Consider the following 22,943-nt stretch of genomic DNA (forward strand, 5'->3'; position numbering starts at 1 on the left):
GGGTCAGGTTCAGGAGTTGGGCACAGATACTACTGGTGCAAGACCATGCTCTGCTACTCTCCCTTTACTCAAATTCCTGTGTATGACCTTATCGGACATCCCAGCTCACCCTTCCAGCAGGGAGGGGCTCACTAGCACTTGGCCTTCAATTAACCCATTAGTACTTTGCAGAAATGAGGTGTAAGGTGGCCCATGATGACATTGAGCTCCTGTCTTTGCAAGGGAACTCGCAGAGAATCCATTGTACAATGGGCATCTGATCTCCAGAAAGGACACACTTGGTTCACACAGTGGACCACCTTAATTGTTCCCTCCATCTTTATTGTCCCCTCCTTACTCTCTCCTTCCTCCCCATGCTGAAAAGTGGTCACGGGTGAGGGGGCATTGATGCAAGAATACCCAGATTAGCCTTCATTAGGGAATTCAAGGCATGCCTTAGAGATAGGGTGGGGTGTCAAACTCACCTCATGCCCTCAGCTGGATCTGGCCAGCAGGACTTTTTGCAGGCTGGAACTAATCCAGGGCATGGTATTTCTGACATGGGGCATATGGCAGCAGCAAAATCACTAGCTCTGCCATGTGTCCTGTAATGGGTAGAGCTGTTTTCACTGCAGCATGCCCCATGCCAGAGCCAGAACTGGTGCTGCTGGGGACTGACAGCCAAGGAGGTAGGGCCATGGTGGTGTGGACAGACAAAGTGGCTAGAGGATGACAGACTATATCAGCCCTTGCTTGCCCTCCTGCCACCCATCATCTTGTCCACTGGTGCACAAGTGTTGCAGGTTCCACTGCAGGCTACAGTACCCAACTTCCAGTTGCCTGACAGTAGCCTGTCATCAACATCCCAATCATAAGCAGGCCAGTCAGAGTGGTTCTGTGAGCTAATCTGGCCTGCAGGCCATATGTTTGACACCCCTACCTTCGGGGAACACAAGAAGCAATGTCCCTTTAACCCTGTACCCATTATCCCAAGCTGACTAGGTACCATGGAAGCATCACCCATTGGGATGATGGAGGATGACCCATTGCTAAGGGATTCTCCTGGGGGAAGGGAGATTGCATCGTTCACCATAATGTAACTGTAATGGTTTACTGAGACTTACCAGAGGCTGGCAGTGCCAGGTGTCTTCAGCTGACCTTTTTAGCAGGCATGCCAGAAATTAGGCCTGTACCCTCCCCAAGTGCCACTTTGTTCCCTTTCCCTTGCCTGATCTATTGCTGTGCTTGCTGAACCCAGCCCTGTGCTCCCTGCCTGATTTGCTGCTCTGCTTTTTGCTTCCTGCCCTCTCTGCCACTGTACTGCCTGTCCCCTCCCCAACTGCCATGGACCCCATACAGAGGCTGGCCATGCCACTTATGGCACCTGTGCTGCAGGTTGACTACTTCTGGACAATATTCAAGGTTGTCCCAACCAAAGGAGATCGTATCATCCTCATCCAACCCTCTTGGGATAGTACAGCTACGGCCTCCTGACCTATGCATAGTTCCTCACTTCTTCCATTATCTACAACTTTTCGTTTATCTTTCTTCCTAAATCTCCCAGCCACGACAGTCTTACTGAGGCTTTTGTATCTGAAAACAATGCCACCTTCCCTGCTCTTATTTCCAGTTCAGCATCTGCATGAATGCCAACCTCTCTAATGATGGGAAACTTGGGAGGAACCAATCACAGTATAATATAATTCACAATTCTAAGATGGGGAAAGCACAATGTCAACAGAAGACACTGTATTTCAAAAAGGCAGGTTTCAAACAACTCAGGGAGGTAATAGGCATGGTGTCATGGGAAGACAGATTGAAGGCTAAAGGGGCCCAGGAAGGCTGGAAGTTCCTAAAGGACACAGTATTAGAAACTCAGCAAGAAGCTACCCAATACAAAGGAGGTACAAAAAGAATGGCAAAAGACCACTGTGGCTGGAGAAGGAGCTTTTAGGATGCCTTAAAAGGAAAGGAAAACATACGGGCAATGGAAAAATGGGTAGACCACCAACACAGCATACCAGGAAATAGCAAGAACTTGCAGGGACAAAATCTGGTAGGAAAATGTAAGAAGAGCAACACATGGTGAGGAAAGTTAAAGACAACAAGAAGAGATTCTATATGTTAGCCAGAAAAGAAACACCAGAGAAACTATGGATCCACTAGGAGGTGGAGCTATTCAAAAGGATTAGAATAGGAGGATTATTAGAAGGGATTGTGGGTTAGGCTACATGGGGGGCAAGGAGAAAGGGATTTGGTGGTAGGGGTCTGTTACAGACCCCCACACCAAGGGGAAGAAATAGATGCGGGGCTCCTGAGGCAACTCTCGGAGACCATAAAAGCTAAAGAGGCGGTAGTCATGGGGGACCTAAACTACCCGGACATCTGCTGGGAGACGCAGACAGCAAGGTCCCATCGCTCACGTAGGTTTCTAACTTGTGTACAGGACCTCCACCTGATACAGGAGGTGTATGGTCCCACTAGGGGGAATGCCATACTGGATCTGGTATTGGCAACGGGAGATGACATGATAGGGGACCTCCAAATCGGTAGCTATCTGGGAGACAGTGATCACCTTATGATAGAATTCAACATAAGACGGCGAGTGGGTAAGGTAACTAGTAGGGTGAAAGTGCTAGACTTTAGGAAAGCTGATCTCATTGCACTCAGGCGATTAGTCAAGGAAGCACTGCAGAGTAGGAGTTTTGATGGGATGGGTGCCCAAGAAGGGTGGCTGTGCCTAAAGGAAACGATCCTTTGGGCACAAAGCAAGACGATCCCCGAGCGAGGCAAAAGAGGGAAAGGGGCCAGGAGGCTTCCATGGCTGACCAGAGAAATCCAGGGCAGCCTAAGGGCCAAAAGGGGAGCACATAAAAAGTGGAAACAGGGTGAGATCACTAAAGATGAATATACCTCCTCTGCTCGTGCTTGTAGGGAGGCAGTTAGGCGGGCCAAAGCTACCATGGAGCTGAGGATGGCAACCCAAGTAAAGGACAACAAGAAATTGTTTTTTAGATACATAGGGAGTAAAAGGAAGGCCCAGGGAGGAATAGGACCCCTGCTAAATGGGCAGAAGCAATTGGTGACAGATAGAGGGGACAAGGCTGAACTCCTCAACGAGTTCTTTGCCTCAGTGTTCCTAAGCGAGGGGCATGACAAGTCTCTCACTGGGGTTGTAGAGAGGCAGCAGCAAGGCGCCAGACTTCCATGCGTAGATCCTGAGATGGTGCAGAGTCACTTGGAAGAACTGGATGCCTTTAAGTCGGCAGGCCCGGATGGGCTCCATCCGAGGGTGCTGAAGGCACTGGCCGACGTCATTGCAGAGCCACTGGCGGGAATATTCGAATGCTCGTGGCGCACGGGCCAAGTCCCGGAGGACTGGAAAAGGGCTAACGTGGTCCCCATTTTCAAAAAGGGGAGGAAGGAGGACCCGGGCAACTATAGGCCGGTCAGTCTCACCTCCATCCTTGGTAAAGTATTTGAAAAAATTATCAAGGCTCACATTTGTGAGAGCCCGGCAGGACAAATTATGCTGAGGGGAAACCAGCATGGGTTTGTGGCGGGCAGATCGTGCCTGACCAACCTAGTCTCCTTCTATGACCAGGTTACGAAACGCCTGGACACAGGAGGAGGGGTGGATGTCGTATACCTGGATTTCAGGAAGGCCTTCGATACGGTATCCCACCCCATACTGGTGAACAAATTAAGAGGCTGTGATGTGGATGACTGCACAGTCCGGTGGGTGGCGAATTGGCTAGAGGGTCGCACCCAAAGAGTCGTGGTAGATGGGTCAGTCTCGACCTGGAAGGGTGTGGGCAGTGGGGTCCCGCAGGGTTCGGTCCTTGGACCGATACTCTTTAATGTCTTCATCAGCGACTTGGACATGGGAGTGAAATGTACTCTGTCCAAGTTTGCAGATGACACAAAGCTATGGGGAGAAGTGGACACGCCGGAGGGCAGGGAACAGCTGCAGGCAGACCTGGATAGGCTGGACAAGTGGGCAGAAAACAACAGGATGCAGTTCAACAAGGAGAAATGCAAAGTGCTGCACCTAGGGAGGAAAAATGTCCAGCACACCTACAGCCTAGGGAATGACCTGCTGGGTGGCACGGAGGTGGAAAGGGATCTTGGAGTCCTAGTGGACTCCAAGTTGAACATGAGCCGGCAGTGTGACGAAGCCATCAGAAAAGCCAATGGCACTTTATCGTGCATCAGCAGATGCATGACAAATAGGTCCAGGGAGGTGATACTTCCCCTCTATAGGGCGTTGGTCAGACCGCAGTTGGAGTACTGCGTGCAATTCTGGGCGCCACACTTCAAGAAGGATGCGGATAACCTGGAGAGGGTACAGCGAAGGGCAACTCGTATGGTCAAGGGCCTGCAGACCAAGCCCTACGAGGAGAGACTAGAGAAACTCGACCTTTTCAGCCTCCGCAAGAGAAGGTTGAGAGGCGACCTTGTGGCTGCCTATAAGTTCATCACGGGGGCACAGAAGGGAATTGGTGAGGATTTATTCACCAAGGCGCCCCCGGGGGTTACAAGAAACAATGGCCACAAGCTAGCAGAGAGCAGATTTAGACTGGACATTAGGAAGAACTTTTTCACAGTTCGAGTGGCCAAGGTCTGGAACGGGCTCCCAAGGGAGGTGGTGCTCTCCCCTACCCTGGGGGTCTTCAAGAGGAGGTTAGACGAGTATCTAGCTGGGGTCATTTAGACCCAGCACTCTTTCCTGCTTATGCAGGGGGTCGGACTTGATGATCTATTGAGGTCCCTTCCGACCCTAACATCTATGAATCTATGAAAAGGTACTTTGTCTCAGTCTTCACAAAAAAATGAAGCTGTAATCAGACAGATAATCAGGATTATTTTGATAAGGAAGGAGATGAGATGAGAGTTGAGATAAGGAAAGAGGCAATTGGAGAGCATTTGGTGGGTCAGAATGAATTCACGTCAGCCAGGCCTGATGAACTTCATCCCAGGACACTGAAGGACCTGGCAAAAAAAGACCTTAGAGCCCTTGGCCATTATATATATATAGAGAGTAATGGGAGACATGTCACAGAGGACTGGAAAAGGGCAAACACAATGTCCTTCTTTCAAAAATGCAAAAAGCAGGATCAGAGAATTATAGATTGGTTAATCTCACCTTAATACCCAGGAAATTACTGAAGCATATCATAAGGAAATCAGTTTACAACCATCTGGAGGAGGAAAGGCTGATTATGAGAAGCCAGTATGATTACTATGAACAAATTATCCAAACAAACTCGATTTCTTTCTTTGACAGAGTAACTGCTTGCATGGATGAAAGGAATCCTGTGGATATAGTGTATCTGGACTTCAGCAAGGTGTTTGATAAGGAACCACATGTCCTCCTTATAAACAGATTGGAGAAATGTGGGCTAGGCAAAATTGCTACAAGGTCGCTAGACAACTGGCTCAATAGCTGCAAGCAAACAGTAATTTATAAATGCATCTCTGACAGAATGACAGGAGGTTTCAAGTAGAGTTTTACATGGGGTCTGTCCTGGGCCTGTGGATGTTCAACATGTTTGTTAATGATCTGTATGGTGGAATAGAGAACTTCTTGGGCAAATTTTCAGATCAGACAAAACAGGGAAGGACTGCGAAGGCACTGGAGGAGAGAAGCACAATTCAAAAGGTCTTGATAGATTGGAAACTTGGGCTAGAGCCAGCAAGGTAAAGTTCAGCCATGACAAATGCAAAGTGTGACACCTCAGGAAGAATAATCAAAAACACAGATACAGGATGAGTGACAACTGGCTGGATGGCAGCACTATAGAGCAGCATCTAGGACTCTCAGTGGATCACAGACTCAATATGAGACTGTAGTGTGACACATCTCCAGAGAAGATGAATGTGACTTTGGGCTGCATCAACAGGAGTATTAGGTGTAGGACATGGAAGATGCTACTCAGTACTAATTAGACCTTATCTAGAGTATAGTGTGCAGTTCTGGGCTTCACATTTTAAAAGGACATGGAGAAGTTAGGGTCCAGAGGTGAACAAAACTGATAAGGGCTTGGAAGGCAAAGCCTTTGAGGAAAGGTTGAAAGGAATAGGCACATTATGCTAGTGGAAAAGGTGCTTAAGAGAAGACATGACAACAGTCTTCAAATATCTGAAAGGCTGCCATAAAGAACAAGAATATATTTTCTCTGTTGCTGCAGAGAATGGGATGTGGACCAATGGCTTGAAATTATAGCAAAGTGGGTTTAGTTTGGATATCAGGAAAACTTCTTCACTATTAGAACAGTGAAGCAGTGGAATACATTGCTAAGGGAAGCTGTGGACTTAAATACCCTTGCTGGAACTTAAAGCCAGAGATTTCTGGCTAGAGGGTCTTGCCCCTCTGTTCAGGATCAGACTGATCACCATGTTGAGATCAGAAAATAATGTTTACCCATAGTCAGATTGGTACAGACTGTGGAGGTTTTTGCCTCCCTCTCTAGCAGGGGTTGGGGCCTTCTCTCTCTGATTTCTTATTCGTAGATTGTTAGGGGCTGGAAGGAACCTCGCAGATCATCGGGTCCAGTCCCCCCGCTCCAGGCAGGAAGACAGCTAGGCTCAAGTGACCCCAGCGAGGTGACCGTCCAGTCTCTTCTTAAAACCTCCAGGGTAGGTGACTGCACCACCTCTGGGGGGGAGTTTATTCCACAGTCTGGACACCCTGACTATGACAGAGTTTTTCCTTGTATTAAGTCTGAAGCAGCCTTCCAGGAGTTTGTATCTATTGGTCCTGGTCTTCCCCAGGGGTGCCCTTGTGAACACTTATTCACCGAGCTCCTGATGCACTGCTCTGATATAGTGGTAAGCTGCTATCCAGTCCCCTCTCAACCTTCTCTTCTTTAGGCTAAAGAGTCCCAGGTCCCTCAGCCTTTCCTTGTACAGCTTGCCTTGCAAGTCCCTGATCACATGGGTGTCTCTCTACAGAGACCCTCTCAAGTTTTTCCATGTCCTTATTGAAGTGCGGTGCCCAGAACTGGATGCAATACTCCAACTGCGGTCTCACCAGTGCTGAGTACAGTGGGAGTATCACTTCCTCAGTTTTACACTAGATGCATCGGTTGATGCATGCCAGTGTGTTATTTGCCCTGCTGGCCACCATATCGCACTGATGGCTCATATTCATAAGATGGTCAATCATTACCCCTGGGTCCCTTTTGGCCGTGGTGCAAGTCAAGCTGTCACCACCAAGCCTGTATATATGTTGAGGGTTGTTTGCCCCCAGATGAAGTTTAACACTTCCAAGTGTAAGCTGCTCCATCTGGTTCCGGTCTGCCCTACTCTCGAGCCTGTCCAAGTCTGCCTGTATCTGCAACCTGTCTTCTGATGTGACCACACTGCCCCATAACTTGGTGTCTTCCACGAACCTGGGACTGCCAATGGGACCACCCTGCCTAGCAAGATGTGGGACGGCCAGGGTGAGGGCGTATTTATACCCAGCATCAGTGTTAACCTAGTAAAGGATCGCCTTGAGAGGCTGGACACCTTCAAGTCAGCTGGTCCTGACAGAGTACACCCTAGAGTACTCAAGGAGCTGGCAGGTGTCATAGCCCAACCACTGGCAAAAATATTTGAAAACTCATGGCACTCAGGTGAAGTACCTGAGGACTGGAAGAAAGCCAATGTGGTACCCATCTTCAAGAAGGGGCGGAAAGTTGATCCTGGGAATTACAGGCCAACCAGCTTGACCTCCATCCCCGGTAAGATTCTGGAGAAAATTATCAAGGAGACCCTTCTGGATAAGCTGGCTGAGGGCAACCTCCTGAGGGACAGCCAGCATGGGTTTGTTGTGGGTAGGTCTTGCCTGACCCATCTTATTTCCTTCTATGACCAGGTGACCTATCACTTGGGCAAGGGAGAAGAGATTGATGTCATATATCTGGACTTTTAAAAAGCCTTTGATCTGGTGTCCCATGACCTCTTCATGGAAAAACTGGCCAACTGTGGCCTTGGCTACACCACAGTTTGATGGCTGGGAAATTGGTTCTGAGGTCAGACCCAGAGAGTAGTGGTCGATGGTAGCCAATCATTATGGCGCTCTGTGACCAGTGGTGTCCTCCAAGGCTCTGTCCTTGGACCAGTTCTCTTTAACATCTTTATCAATGATGTGGACATTGGTGTGAAAAGCGCACCGGCTAAGTTTGCTGATGACACTAAACTTTGGGGCATAGTGTCCGCACCTGAGGACAGGCTAGTGATCCACGCTGACTTGGATACACTTAGTGAGTGGGCGGATACAAACCTGATGATGTCCAATACCAATAAATGCAAGGTACTCCACCTCGGGGGAAAAAACACACAGCATACTTATAGGCTTGGCAGTGCTACGCTTGCTAGCACCACTGCTGAAAGAGACTTGGGGGTCATGATTGACCACAAGATAAACATGAGTCACCAATGCGACATTGCAGCTCGAGAAGCAAACAAAACCCTTGCTTGCATCCATAGATGCTTCTCAAGTAAATCTCAGGATATTATCCTCCTGCTGTACTCGGCCTTGGTGAGGCCGCAGCTGGAGTACCGCGTCGAATTCTGGGCTCCACAATTCAAGAAGGATGTCGAGAAGCTTGAGAGAGTCCAGAGGAGAGCCACATGCATGATCAGAAGGCAAGAGAATAGGCCTTATGAGGAGGCTGAGAGCTATGGGACTCTTCAGCCTGGAAAAACGCAGGCTCAGGGGGGACCTGGTGGCTGCTTAAGTACCTGGTCATAGAAGGAGATGAGCTTGGTAAGACAAGACCTACCCACGACAAAGCCATGCTGGCTGTTGTTCAGAATCTTACCTTCTACAAGCGTATCGCACATAGATTCTTTAATGAGCTTTTCCAGGATTTTCTCTGAGATGGAGATGAGGCTGATTGGCCTATAGTTGCCCAGGTCCTCCCTCTTCCTCTTCTTGAAGATGGGCACAATGCTGGCCCTCTTCCAATCCTCAGGGATCTCCCCTGGGCACCACGCATTCTGAAAGAGCTTTGCCAGGGGTTCCATGATGACCTCAACCAGCTCTTTCAGCACTCTCGGATGAAGTCCATCCAGTTCTGCTGACTTATAAATGTATAGCTTTTCTAGTTGGTATTGCACCTGCTCAGCATCCACAGTGGGGAGGCTGTCAGTCCTGGCATGCCCCCAGTGAGCCTTATCTCACTTGTCTTTCTACTTGGTCTGGTGAAATACCAAAGCAAGGAGTTCAGCACCTGAATGCTTTTTCCTGAATGCCAGTTACTAGCTATCCCAAGGTGTTAAGCAAGGGTCCCACACTTCCATTTGTTTTCCTTCTACTGCCTACATACCTAAAGAAGGACTTCTTATTACCCTTGACTGCCATGGCTAACCTAAACTGAGTCACTGCCTTGGTTGTCCTGATCGTTTCCCTACAAGTGCTGGCCACTAATGTATAGCCCTCCTTGAGGACCGTCCCTAGCTTCCACTGTGCGTACACCTCTTTTTTCTTTTTTAAGAGGACCACAATGTCCCTATTAAGCCAGGAGGGCTTGCCAGTCCTTCTGCTACCTTTCTTTTTTGCATAATGGTTTTCTTTTGTGCTTTGAGGATCGTATCCTTGAGCAACAACCACTCTTCGTTCACCTCATTCGCCTTCCCTTCCTGGTCCTGCATCACCTCCCCTACTAATGCTCTGAGCATGTTGAAGTCAGCATTTTTGAAGTCCAGGACTTCAATCCTGCTGGCTGACTTGTCGACCTTGCGGTGGACGGTGAACCTGATAATTTCATGGTCACTGTCGCCCAGGTTATCCTCAATGCTCAAGCCACACACCAGATCATCTCCCTTGGCAGAGACCAAGTCTAGGAGAGCATTACTTAGGAGACACAAATCTAGTCTCTTTTTATGACCAGGTTACAAAATGCCTGGATGCAGGAGTAGGGGTTGATGTCGTATACTTAGACTTCAGGAAGGCCTTCAATACGGTATCCCACACCATACTGGTAAACAAGTTAAGAGGCTGTGACTTGGATGACTACAAAGTCCGGTGGGTGGCGAATTGGCTAGAGGGTCGCACCCAGAGAGTCGTAGTGGATGGGTCGGTTTCGACCTCTTCAGTATCTTCATCAGCGACTTGGACGAGGGAGCGAAATGTACTCTGTCCAAGTTTGTGGATGACACAAAACTGTGGGGAGAAGTGGACACACCGGAGGGCAGGGAACAGCTACAAGCAGATCTGGACAGGTTGGACAAGTGGGCAGAAAACAACAGAATGCAATTCAACAAGGAGAAATGCAAAGTGCTGCACCTAGGGAGGAAAAATGTCCAGCATACCTACTGCCTAGGAAATGACCTGCTTGGTGGCACGGAAGCGGAAAGGGATCTTGGAGTCCTAGTGGACTCCAAGATGAACATGAGTTGTCAGTGTGACGAAGCCATCAGAAAAGCTAATGGCACTTTATCGTGCATCAGCAGATGCATGATGAATAGATCCAAGGAGGTGATACTTCCCCTCTATCGGACACTGGTCAGACCGCAGTTGGAGTACTGAGTGCAGTTTTGGGCACCACACTTCAAGAGGGATGTGCATAACCTGGAGAGGGTCCAGAGAAGGGCCACTCGTATGGTTAAGGGCTTGCAGGCCAAGCCCTATGAGGAGAGACTAGGGCACCTGGACCTCTTCAGCCTCTGCAAGAGAAGGTTGAGAGGCGACCTTGTGGCTGCCTATAAGTTCATCACGGGGGCACAGAAGGGAATTGGTGAGGTTTTATTCACCAAGGCGCCCCTGGGGGTTACAAGAAATAATGGGCACAAGCTAGCAGAGAGCAGATTTAGACTGGACATTAGGAAGAACTTCTTCACAGTTCGAGTGGCCAAAGTCTGGAATGGGCTCCCAAAGGAGGTGGTGCTCTCCCCTACCCTGGGGGTCTTCAAGAGGAGGTTAGATAAGCATCTAGCTGGGGTCATCTGAACCCAGCACTCTTTCCTGCCTATGCAGGGGGTCGGACTCGATGATCTATTGAGGTCCCTTCCGACCCTAGCATCTATGAATCTACTTCTGGTTGGCCCTTGCACTTCCTGGGTCAGGAAGAACTCCTCAATCATAGTTGTGAACCTGTGTGAATGATATGACCTAACCAAGTATTCCTGCCAATCTATGTCCGGGTAATTGAAGTCACCCATGACAATCAAGTCCCTTGCACGCTTGGCCTCTGTCAGTTCTCAAGAGAACTCCAGATCCAGCTCCTCCCCTTGTTTCAGCAGCCTGTAGTAAACGCCTACAGTTAGGTTTCTCTCACCTCACTGCCCCTCCTCCCCCCAACATAGCTTGACCCAGAGGGTTCCAAGCTGTTTATCTTTGGAGCCGATGTCTGCCTCCAGAGAGGTGTAGGCTCTCTCACAGAGAGCTACCGCTCCGCCTTTTCTCCCTACTCTGTCCCTTCTGTGCAGGGTGTAGCCCTCTATGGCTACACTCCAATCATGCAAGGGGTCCCACCAGGTCTGCATGATCCCTTCCAGGTCATATTGCCCACTAGAGAGCAGGAGGGCTAGATCCTCCTGCTTGTTCCCCATGCTCCTGGCATTGGTGTATAGGCAGCTGAGGCCCCCAACTGACACCCTTGATTTCCTGAGACACTGTGGGAGAACTGTTTGGTTAGTATTTTCAAAGACAGCTGTGTTAGTGTCCTCCACAAGGGAGCTTTCCTGTGTGCCAGTCCCTGGGCATGCTCCACTTGGAGTTTCCCTGTCCCCCAGCAAAGTCAGTTTAAAGACTTGTCTAGTAGATCAGCCATCCTGGCTGAGAACTGGGCCTTACCTCTCCGCGTGATGTGAATTCCATCTTGTCCTTGAAGTCCACTCTCTCTCTCTCTCTCTCTCTCTGAAGTGTATGTGTGGTTGAAGAAACCAAACCCCTCGTGGTGACACCACTGTCTGAGGCTCATTGTTAACCTCTTCCATGCAGCCTTCCCTCCTGGGTCTGTGGCCTGGAACAGGGAGCACAGAAGATAAAACTACTTGAACCCTAGGGGTGTGAGAAGCAGGCCCTATTCAATTTGGATTCATCCCGAATCAGGGACAGTGATTTGATTTGTTGATTCAGATCACTGTCCCTGATTCAATTCAGCCAAATCTGAATCTGAAGGTTCGATGCTGATTCAGAGAATCAGCAATTCGGACATAGACACAGCTTTACAAGCTTTTTCTATATACCTCGAGGTACCAGTATAGCTCATGAATGCTGTGATGGTGAGGCAGATAGTATCCTGCGGGGGGGCCCTCCACATGCTTAGTGGCTAACCCAGAAGTGGACCGGAAGTGCTTTTGGTCCAGTTCTGGGTCTGCTGCCGAGTGCGCTGGGGAGCCCCCTGCATTCCTCCATGCACCCCAGCATCTCAGCATTCACGAGCCACCTGCTATCTAGAGGTATAACAGCTTTAAATGTTTTTATGTCCAAATCACCAAATCATTCCGAATCTCTCCGAATTGATTTGGAGGGTTCCGTTTCGATTGGAGAGAGTGTCCTCTGATTCGATTCGGATTTGGAGATTTGGCCACTGAATCGGGCCGAATCTCCACCGAATCGAATCAGGGACCAAAGCTTCTCAGAGCCCTATTGAGCTGCTAGTTCCTTGAGCCCAGCCTCCAGAGCCCTGTAGTCACTCATGACCTGGTCAGGGTTACCTCTGGCTGCGTTGTTCATGCCCACATGGATGAGGAGCATGGGGTAATAGTCTTGAGTGCATTTTAACAACCCCTGTAATGGTGGGTAACTCATCCTACAGCTTTACCTATGGCAGGTTAGAGTAGTTTTGGTGTCTTCGGGTAATATACTTTGTATATGTGCAACAGGGTTGGTCTGCATAGTTTTTGCAATGGGTTAGACAGAGGCTGGTATGGGATGGTTTGGACAGGGATGATCTTGCCTTAAGCAGAAAGCCAAACCAGATGATCTCTGGTGGTTCTTTCCAGCCCTACTTTTCTATATTTCTATGACTCTATGGTTCATCACAGAGTTTGAATACACATAACAATTGAACTATTCCAAGATTGTCACTGATTTGGAATTTGGTAAATGCTTTCAACTAGACTATAGTAGCCTCCAATACAGAGATGCAACCAAAAAAGTGATAAATGATATAAGGAAAGTGAAAGAGAACTGGATCCTAAACAGATTGGAAGTGATTCAAAGAGGCTCTGAATACAGACAGTTTTTTAGAACCTGAAAAAGATAGCCAAGATGGATCAAGCAAGAACAAATGCAATAGGGTGTGTGTAGACAAAACAAGGGGCCTAAATTGAAGTGGTGGGTTTTTAAGAACACCGCTTCAATTTAGGGCCCTTTTAAACCCCCATGCCATGCACACACCTGAACTTACCTGCCTCTCTGGCAGTGGGGTGGGGAGGGGAGGGCAAGCTGCCAGTAGGTGGAGCAGTCCCTGGGCTGGGGGGTGGAGTTGGGGGTGCTTCCTTCCACAGCAGCGGCGTTGTTCCCCCCTCCTCCCCGCTGCAGACGGCACCTGCCCACAGGCACTTGGCTTGGGCAGTCCCAGTGGGCAATGCAACCACAGAGGGAAGCACTGGGCCCCTGCACAGCTCAGGCAGGCAGGCAGACTCCAGGGGGAAGAATAAAAAAGATCAGGCTCACCGCTTTTCTTGGGCAGAGCCCGCCTTCCCGGGATACTGCCAGGCTTCCTGCATGGCCTTCCTGCAGAGCCCCTAAGCTGCATGGAGCCCGGTGCTTCGCTCTGCAGCTGTAGGGCAGCAAATTAAAACTCCTCAGAGGAGTTTTAGTTTGCTGTGCCCCAAGTCATATAAGGCGCATTACGCTGCCAAATTTGCTACAGCGGCTGGAATTACTGCGCAATACGGCATTGAGGTGTGCAAACACCAACACCATTAAAGCACTGCAAAAGCATTTAACCCACTTTAAAGTGTTGTAAACACATGCCCCTTGTTTCGTCTACACACGGCCATAGAGAACAAAAATGGTGACTTGTTTACTGAAATCAGTGCAATACACAAAAGGTGCATGTGAAAGAACTGTATAGTCACAATAGCAGAGCAGACCCAGAAGTAATCTTAACTAGAGAAAGGAGGATCTGGAACTGTAGAAGAAGATAAAAGCTTAGATATCACAAGAGAAGAAGTAGAAGAAACTATCAGAAGCATGGAAAGTGGAAAAGCAACTGGCCTGGACGAGGTTCTGCAGGTGCAGAACTATTAAAAACAGGGAACAAGACAATTGACATAGTGCACAAAATTTGCAATATGATATGGAACAGGAAAACCTGGCCAATGCAGTGGCCAAATTAATGATAACCCCTACCCCAAAGAAGGGGAATCTACACCAGTGTACCATACCACACCATTAGCTTCATCAGTCATCCAAGTAAGGTGCTTCTTAGATATTAAACAGGTTCAAGCCACAAATAGAAACTGTATTAGCAGAAGAACAAGCTGGTTTCAGTTGTGGAAGGAGCACCATAGAACAGACCTTCAATTTAGAATCCTATGCGAAAAGTACTGCGACCACCAAAAAGAACTCCATCATAATTTCACAGGTTTTAGAAAAGCTTTTGACAGGGTTTGGTGAAAAGTACTTTGGCTGACAAGGAAGAAGCATAACATCAGTCCCACACTGATAAGTCTTATGGAAAAACTCTACTACAATACAAGTAGTGGAGTCCTGCTTGACAGCAACATTGTGGAGTGGTTTGCAACATCAGTAGAAGTATACCAAGGTTGCTTCTCTCATCATGTTTATTTAATTTATCCCTGGAGACCTGACATAGGAACAGTGTTCATTGGAGGATGAGAAATTAACAACCTTCATTTTTCTGAAGACATTAGTCTAATAGCTGGAACTGCAAAAGAACTGAAGGAAATAACAGAAAGGCTGCATAAGGCTGCAAAGAGATATGGAATGAAAATTAGAGTGGAGAAGAGGAAAATAATGATAACATCAGCCAATAGCAACGATGATGCATTAATAAAAATTGGTAGTGAGAAACTAGAAAAAGTAACACTTTAAATACTTTGGAGCAATCATCAAAGAAAATGCTACATCAGAAAAAGAAATAAAAACAAGAACAGCAATCACCATTGGACAAATAGCAGAGCTGAAGAAAATCTGGACTAGCAGCACCATCACAATGAAAATGAAACTCCACCTACTATATGCTGTTGTCATTTCAACAACTCTCTATGGCTGTGAGACCTGGACACTCAATAGGGCACTGGACAAGTGAATCGAGACCTTTGAAATGTGATGCTTCAGAAATCACATGCTTCAGAAATGTGATGCATACCCTACTGTGCACATAGAACAGATGAGTCTATGAAAAATCAGATTGGACAAGAAGTTGGTAAATATGAACCCTTATTTGGAATGATAAGAAGAAGAAAGATGGAGTGGTTTGGATATGTAACAAGAAGGCCCAGCACCCTTGCCAACACCATCCTGCAGGGTGCTATGGATGGATGAAGAAGATGACCTAGGACAAGGTGGACAATTAACATCAAAGACTGGATGGGATTATAACTGACTGATTGTACAAAGGTTGCAAAAGACTGGGAAGAATGGAGGAAAGTTACTGCTACATCAGTGACGCCTCAATGGTCAGTGCAGCCTCAGGACTGGCTGACTGACTAATAGTGAATTCAAATAAAGAGCAATTGAGTTCAATAAATACTATTCCTGCATTTCACTGAAATCTGTATGGTGGTGCCATGACTGGGAGGGTCCAGGTGTTTGTGTAGGGGCAAGTTCTCCCTGGATCCCTGCTTTTGGGTTCTCAGGTGACTGGGTGCTCTGGGGCTGCCAGGGCTTTGTTAGACTGTAGAGAGGTGGCTAGATCGGGGGGGGGGGGGGGGGGGGGGGGCACTGCTTGGACCCCCCAGACCCATGCTTATACATTCCTGGGTAGCTGGTGACTCTGGAGGGCTATGTAAGGTCTCTGCCTCAGGCTTCAGCTTTAAGAAGGCTTTTCTTAAAAAGCCACTGTGGCAGTGCACCTGTGAGTGCCTGCCACTTTAATGGCTGGAGGCAGGCAGCTGGCAGGTGCTTGTTAGGCCATTTTAGGATGCAGCACACACAGGCTGGGGCAGCAGTGTGCTGCTGGCAGCTCAGGAGATAGCATTTGGCTGAGCTGCTCCTCAGGAACACCGTGGAGGTAAGGGCAGGAGTTGTGGGGATGGCAGAAGGCTCCTGGTGCTGGGTATGACTGGAAACTGCATCTCGCCAGGGTTGGGTGGCCTGGTGGGGCTGTTCATGGTGAAACAGTCCCCCAGAAATGCCAGGCCAGTTACCACCCTGGTGAAAGGTGAGGAGGGGCGCCTTATAACCCCAGCCCCCACAACTGGGTGGGTAACCCTGTAATAAGGCTCGAGAAGGTGGACCTCTACAAGAGAGAGCGGGCTAGACTGACTTGAGGCACCCTCAACTGATCAGTGCTGGGGCCAGGACCAGGAGGGTCAAAATGGCTGAAGCACCCACCATGAGGGATGCCCAGAATCAGTGGGCCTGGGGTTCTCACTGGCCTAGAGGTGAGGCCAGGGCCTGTGTGGCCAAAGGTCCTAGAAAGGGGGCCACTGCTGAGAGGGAGAAGAGTGCAGGGAGGTTGGCAGCTCAGAGTGAGGGTGGAGTAGGCCACCTTTTGGAAGTATGTGGACCAGGAGAAAAGGAACAACCCTGAGAGTGTGTGGCTCAGGGTGTGGACACACACAAGTACCTCAAGTATGGTATCTTGAACCATAGCGAAGTCTCACTGATTTGGAACCAGTTCACAATCGTCATGCATCAGAGGTATCCGCACAACAGTGCCCAGCATTCCAGATAGAAGAGTCACCATTTATACATTGAAGTGCTGTGGTTTCAACACCAGGAGGTGGAAGTGAGCATACCTGGAAACTCTTGCAGTGGGTGAGTGAGAAGAGAGCACTGGTACTCTGCTTTGAGGTCTCCAGGGGGTGGGTAACCAGTGGCTGGGGTCATTTTCACTTTTCTGCTTTCCCTTCTCTCAGAAGCATGAGTTTAGTAAAGATCAATAGCCTGTACCTGATCAAACTCTGCAGTATGCCTGCCTGACTTAGGGTATGCAGGAGGATGGGAGTACCAGACCTATGCTTCTGGGTTCCAAAGGACTGGGGGCCAGGATGAGGAGCTGCGACTGACTAGGGAATGAGGATATGGTTGGTTGTTAGAAAGATAGCTTTTATTGAACAAACAGTGCAAGGGAGCTCATTGATAAAAAGTACCTACAAAAAAAAAATTGGGCAGGGAAGGGGGCAGTAGAGTTTGTCCTCAAACCAGAATGGCCAATTACAGCAACAGGGGGGAAGGGAAGTGGGGGCAGAAATGATGCAGTGTCAGATGCTTAGAAGACCAACCAGCCCCGTGTCATAAAAAGTTTGGTGTCACCATAACACTGACCTCATTCACAAGAGCACTTGACTTTCAAGGTATGTATTTGAACTGTTCCAGGCAATTTTAACGGCCAGAGCACCCACCATGAGGGACGCCCAGAAGCAAGTTTAATAGGCTTGTACATCTGTCTGCTTCAGATTTAAGCTGCATTGAAACCAATCTTAGTGTTACATGTGTTCATAGCCCCAGTGAATTTGCTGTTTCAGTAGGAAGGAGACCCTGGGTTCTTGCCTGGAAACTTGCTCCCAGTGAGGCAGAAACTTCTCCCCTGTATTGCCCTCCTATTTTTTTTGATGACTATATTAAATGGAAGGGGCAGAGATTCATTTTTATAAAGGACCAATAGAAAGGGACCCCTAGGTAGTGGTTGACCTGTGGTGTGGTGACTAGAGCCCAGAGGTTGAGCATCATAGAGAAACATGCCCAAACCTGGGAGAGGGAGGGAGCTGGTACCTAGTTTCTGGGTTCCCTAGGCAGTTGGTCATTGGGGCTTAAACAATGAAGGGTTCTCACCCACTATTTTGTTACTGGTGCATTGCCCAGGTATATGCGTATAAAATAATCATCTATGTGCACAGTCTTATGTACCTAGGAATAGAAATCTCTACCTGCATATGCCAAAAGTATCATGTAGGCAATTAAAAAAAGATGCTATTTTAGATGACCAGGAAGAAATAGAATTCTATCCTTACTGGTTTGTTTACTTAGCAGAGCAATAAAATAAAAGTAGATTTAAAAATGCTTCAAGAAAAATCAATAGTATAATCTATTATCACTTGTGGGAGGGAAGATGGAGCTCCCTGGCCTCACTCAGAGCTCTTCTGCCATGGCCTGAGATGAGAGAAAGGGAATCATTCTTATTCTAAGTGAGGTATACAATCATTGGCCACCCGGCTAGGTGTTTACCCAATAAATGATTACAAATAATAATGAACTGACCTTGCAAACCCCAACCAAGACACAGTTTCTTCATTATTCATGCAAGTTGCCGGTGTTTCCTCATGCTTATTGACTCTTCTAATCTCTTTTTTCCTTATAGGTTCCCTGGACCCGTCTTCAGCAGTCTTCGCCACCCCCGACCCCTTGGGTAAGTATTCCCACTTCTCACCAGTCGACAAGGGATTTGCGATTCCCCGGGTCTTACATGGTCCTGCCTCATCTTGTTGTTCTCCGTGTTCTGCTTCTGTCTTCTGGTGCCCGGACGGCAAAGCTCTTTCTCTGGGTGCTTGCATTTTAGTGTGGTTGGCAGTCACATTTGCTTTAATCTTCTTTGCTTCCTCCTGGTGTGCTGTTGCTTGTCAGCTGGGTTCAGTCAGTTATCAACCTTGCCCTTTCTCTAACCCCTTTCCCCCTTCAGGCAAATGAGTTCCCTTGTCCTTTCCATGACCCCCATTCAGTCACCAGGTAACAGGGTTCCCTTCTTCACCTTGTTGCACCACTCAAAAAAAAGTAACCGTCTCTACTGACTCTTCAAATGTAAGAAACTGGAAAGGTTTTGAAAAAGATTATGCAAAAGTTACTGAGCCATTTGCCTTTTGAAGATTGGTGCCTTGGAACATATACCAGGTCAGAGGTGCTAAGTAACTTCAAGGCCCACTACCTGCTGAGCCACTGGAATTAAGCTAGTACCTCCCAAGGACTTGTGTCTTAGGATCTGTTTAATAAGCTAAAAGTCTTGAGCTACTTACCTTCCAAAGCGCTTTGCATTGACTTCAGTTTGCTAAGCAATACATGCCAAACCAGCGACCTCACAATAGCCTCAGTCTTGACCTTATCCCAGCAAATTAAAACGTAATGATGCAATGGTCTCACAATTGCCTGTGGCTTTACATAAGTTCTTAAGCCGACGTGCGGGGACAGTGAGAGGATGTAGACCTGGGCTTGTTCATTTACCAGACAAGGCAAAGGTGGTAGCCAATGATCATCATAATCTTGTCATAGATCTAGGAAACAGAAGTGTTGAGCAGGCATTGCTGAAGAAACCCATGGCATGACATTATTTGGATAGGTAGAAGTAACCTCATATTAGCCTGCATGGTGCATTTTTCATTCCCAAGAGCATGGCCCCTGAATAGTTTGCCCAAATGTGTCCCGTCTTCAGTTGGACAAAAATGCCAGATAACTAGGATCATTCTTTGGGGATCACTTTGGTGCTGTCCCCCAATTTGAGTTCACCCAATTGCTATTTCTGGAGAACATCCTTTGTCTGGATCCTAATCCTGGGTCATTAGCCCTTGCAGAAGCTCAGAACCAGATGTCCCACCTATATATCCATCAGATACTTAGCCTTGGCACAGAGGTGTCTCAGTTTTTTAGCTATGAGTCACATTTTCAGGTCCTATAAACACAATTATGAAAATTGTTTCAACCCAACCAACTCATACGCTCTGTAAAAGGATTGGCTGCTCCATCTGTATCCCAAGGGAAAGGTAATTCCCTAACTGGGTTATACCATCTCAATATAAACGAAAACTCTTGTCTTTCTGCCAATTTTTCCTACTTCAGACTGTTAATATAGGAAAAACTTTGGATGGAGTCCAATGGCTTCCTCCAACGTGTAGATATTATTAATATCCTCCTTCTCTTCTTGCTGTGGGATCCACTGTCCTTTAAGTACCACAATCATGATGGCTGAGTGATTGCTGCCTGTGCCTGACAGAAGCCCTAATGAGGGGGCAGAGCCAATCCAGACCCAGCAGAGTATAAAAGAAGACTCCTTGAGTGACCGGGGAGTGAGCAAACAGGGGCAGCAAATAGGGCAAACAGTTTGCAGGTCAGTTTGCCTCCTCTGCCTCCAGCCCCCTTGTGGGAAGAGCCTTTCAGCTTGGTGTGAGGAAGCAAGGGAAAAGGACCCTTTGGGGCCAAAGAACAGTGAACAGGCCAGCTCCCAGGCAAGTTCGCTAGGGAAAGTTTGCTTGGAAGGAGGACAGAAAGAAAGAAGAAGCTGATTAAGAGACCCAGGGAAATGGCTGGAGGATGTCACAATGGTAGAGCCACTGCCACTGTCTCTGTTTGCACCTGTGAGGTTTCTGTCCAGACAGAACCACTCACCATTGAGGCTTCCACCCAGGTTCAGGTTTGACACTGTGGGGACTGTGGCTTGTAGGTTCCTTCCAGTGACGGCCAGGTGGGGGAGTGCCTGTGGTGCGAGCAGTGCCTCCTCATGGTGTCTTGCAGGAAACAGGCAAGACAGCTACAGAAGGAGGTGGTGAGACTCCAAAGCATCCTCCGCCATGAAGAGTTAATTGATTTGATGCTGAAGGAGACCTGATGCTGACTATGGAGGAAGAACTGCCAGACGTGGCACTAAGAGAAAGGGAGAGAACGTGGAATCCCAGGAAGGTGGAAGCTGGAAGTCTGTGACCTCTGGCAGCAAGCTGAAATCTTTATCTCCACCTGTAGCAGTCCATCTGGAGAATAGATATGGAGCTCCACTGCCAGGAAGAAGTAGTGATGGGTGGTGCTGGTTGGAGACTCCCTTCTGCAGGGGACGGAGGGATTCATCTGCCAACCTGCTCTGTTGCCAGGGCAATCGACTAATTACCTTAGGTGCCTGTACATGAATGCACAGAGCCTGGGAAATAAGCAGGAAAAACTGGAAGCCCTTGCACATTCACAGAGCTATGACATGATTGGAGAGACTTGGTGGGGGCTTGCATGACTGGAGCATTATTATAGATGGGTATAAACTGTTCAGGAAGGGGCAAAGAGGAGAAGGAGTTGGATTTTACAAAAAAAGGGCCATAATATTACTCAGAGCTCTGGTATGAAGCTGGAGATAGGCCTGTTGAAAAAGTCTCTGGGTTAAGGTTAGAGGAGAGAGCAACAAGGGTGATGTTGTAGTGGGGGTCTGCTATAGACCACCAGACCAGGAGAAAGTGGTGTATGAGGCTTTCTTCAAATAGCTAGCAGAAATTTCCCAATTACAGGCCCTGGTTCTCATAAGAGTCTTCAATCATCCCGACATCTGCTGGGAGGCAATCCAGGAAGTTTTTGGAGAGCACTGGGGACAACTTCCTGGTACAAGTGCTGAAGCGGCCAACTAGGGGCCATGTTCTTCTTGACCTGTTGCTCAGAAACAGGGAAAAATTGGTGAGAAATGTACTAGTAGATGGCAACTTGGACAGCAGCGACCACAAGATGATTGAGTTAAAGATACTGAAGAAAGGCGGAAAGCAGCAGAGTATGAACCCTGAACTTCAGAAAATTTAGACTTCTACTTGCTCAGGGAACTCATGGGCAGGATCCCCTGGGAAGCCAGTCTGAGGAGGAGAGGAATCCAGGAGAGCTGGCTACTCTTTAAAGAAGCCTTGCTGAGGGTGCAGGAATAAGCCATCGTGAGGCACAGGAACACTAGCAAGTATGGGAGAAGACAAACTTGGCTTAGCAGGGAGCTCTTCAGTAAACAAACAAAAAAAACTCAAAAAACAAAAATCACAAAAAGGAAGTTTATAAGAAGCGGGAAGTTGGACAAAAACTAGAGAGGAGTCTAAAAGTATTGCTTAGGCATGCAGGGATGAAGTCAAGAAGGCCAACACACAATTGGGGTTGCAGCTAGCAAAGGATGTGAAGGATAACAAGAAGGGTTTCTACAAGTATGTCAGTAACAAGAGGACGATCTGGGAATGTGTGGGTCGCTTACTGAATAGGGGAGGCAACCCAGCAACAGAGGATGCAGAAAAGGCTGAAGTGTTCAATGCCTTTTTTACTTCAATCTTTACAGGCAAGGGCAGCTCCCAGACTACTGCACCTGGCAGCACAATTTGGGGAGAAGGTGAGCAGCCAATAGTGGCAAAAGAACAGGTTAGGAACTATTCAGAAAAGCTGTATATATACCAGCCCATGGAGCAGGATGGGATGCACCCAAGGGTGCTGAGGGATTGGCTGATTTGATTGCAGAGCTGCTGACCATCATCTTTGAAAACTCATGGTGATTGGGAGAGGTCCCAGATGATTGGAAAAGGGCAAACATAGTTCCCATATTTAAGATAGGGAAAAAGGAGGATCCAGGCGACTACAGATCAGTCAGTCTCACATCAGTCCCTGGAAAAATCATGGAGTAGATCCTTAAGCAGTACATTTCTAAGCACTTGGAGGAGACAAAGGTGATTAGGAACAGTCAGCATGGATTCACCAAGGGCAAGTCATGCCTGACCAACCTGATTGCCTTTTATGATGAGATGACCATCTCTGTGGATGTAAGGAGACCAGTAGATGTGGTATACCTTAATTTTAGCAAGGCTTTTGATAGTCTCCTACAACATGCTCGCAGGCAAGCTAAGTAAGGATGGGATTGTAAGGTGTAATGAATGGATTGTAAGGTGAATAGAAAACTGGCTGGATCATTAGGCCTAGATGGCAGTAATCAATGGCTCAATGTCTAGTTGGCAGCCAGTATCAAGTGGAGTGCCCCAGGGGTCAGTCCTGGGTCTGGTTTTGTTCAATATCTTCATCAACAACCTGGAAGATGGCATAGAGTACACCCTCATCAAGTCTACAGATGACACCCAGCTGTAGGGAGTAGTAGATATGTTGGAGCCTAGGGCTAGGCTTGAGAGAGACCTAGACA

The 22,943-nt window shown here is 47.9% G+C and overlaps 1 protein-coding gene across 1 annotated transcript in view; it reads right to left on the minus strand.

Moving 5' to 3' along the window:
• Nucleotides 1-11,933, minus strand: part of LOC102570306 (excitatory amino acid transporter 1) — a 134,884-nt gene extending 122,951 nt beyond the window's left edge. Inside the window, exon 1 of the mRNA XM_019491238.2 lies at nt 11,765-11,933. The gene's annotated coding sequence lies outside the window, so the exon portion shown is untranslated. The remainder of the gene's footprint in view (nt 1-11,764) is intronic.
• Nucleotides 11,934-22,943: the final 11,010 nt, after the last annotated feature.

This window comes from Alligator mississippiensis, chromosome 16 (assembly GCF_030867095.1).
Source record: "Alligator mississippiensis isolate rAllMis1 chromosome 16, rAllMis1, whole genome shotgun sequence".
In the NCBI taxonomy this organism is placed as follows: domain Eukaryota; kingdom Metazoa; phylum Chordata; order Crocodylia; family Alligatoridae; genus Alligator; species Alligator mississippiensis.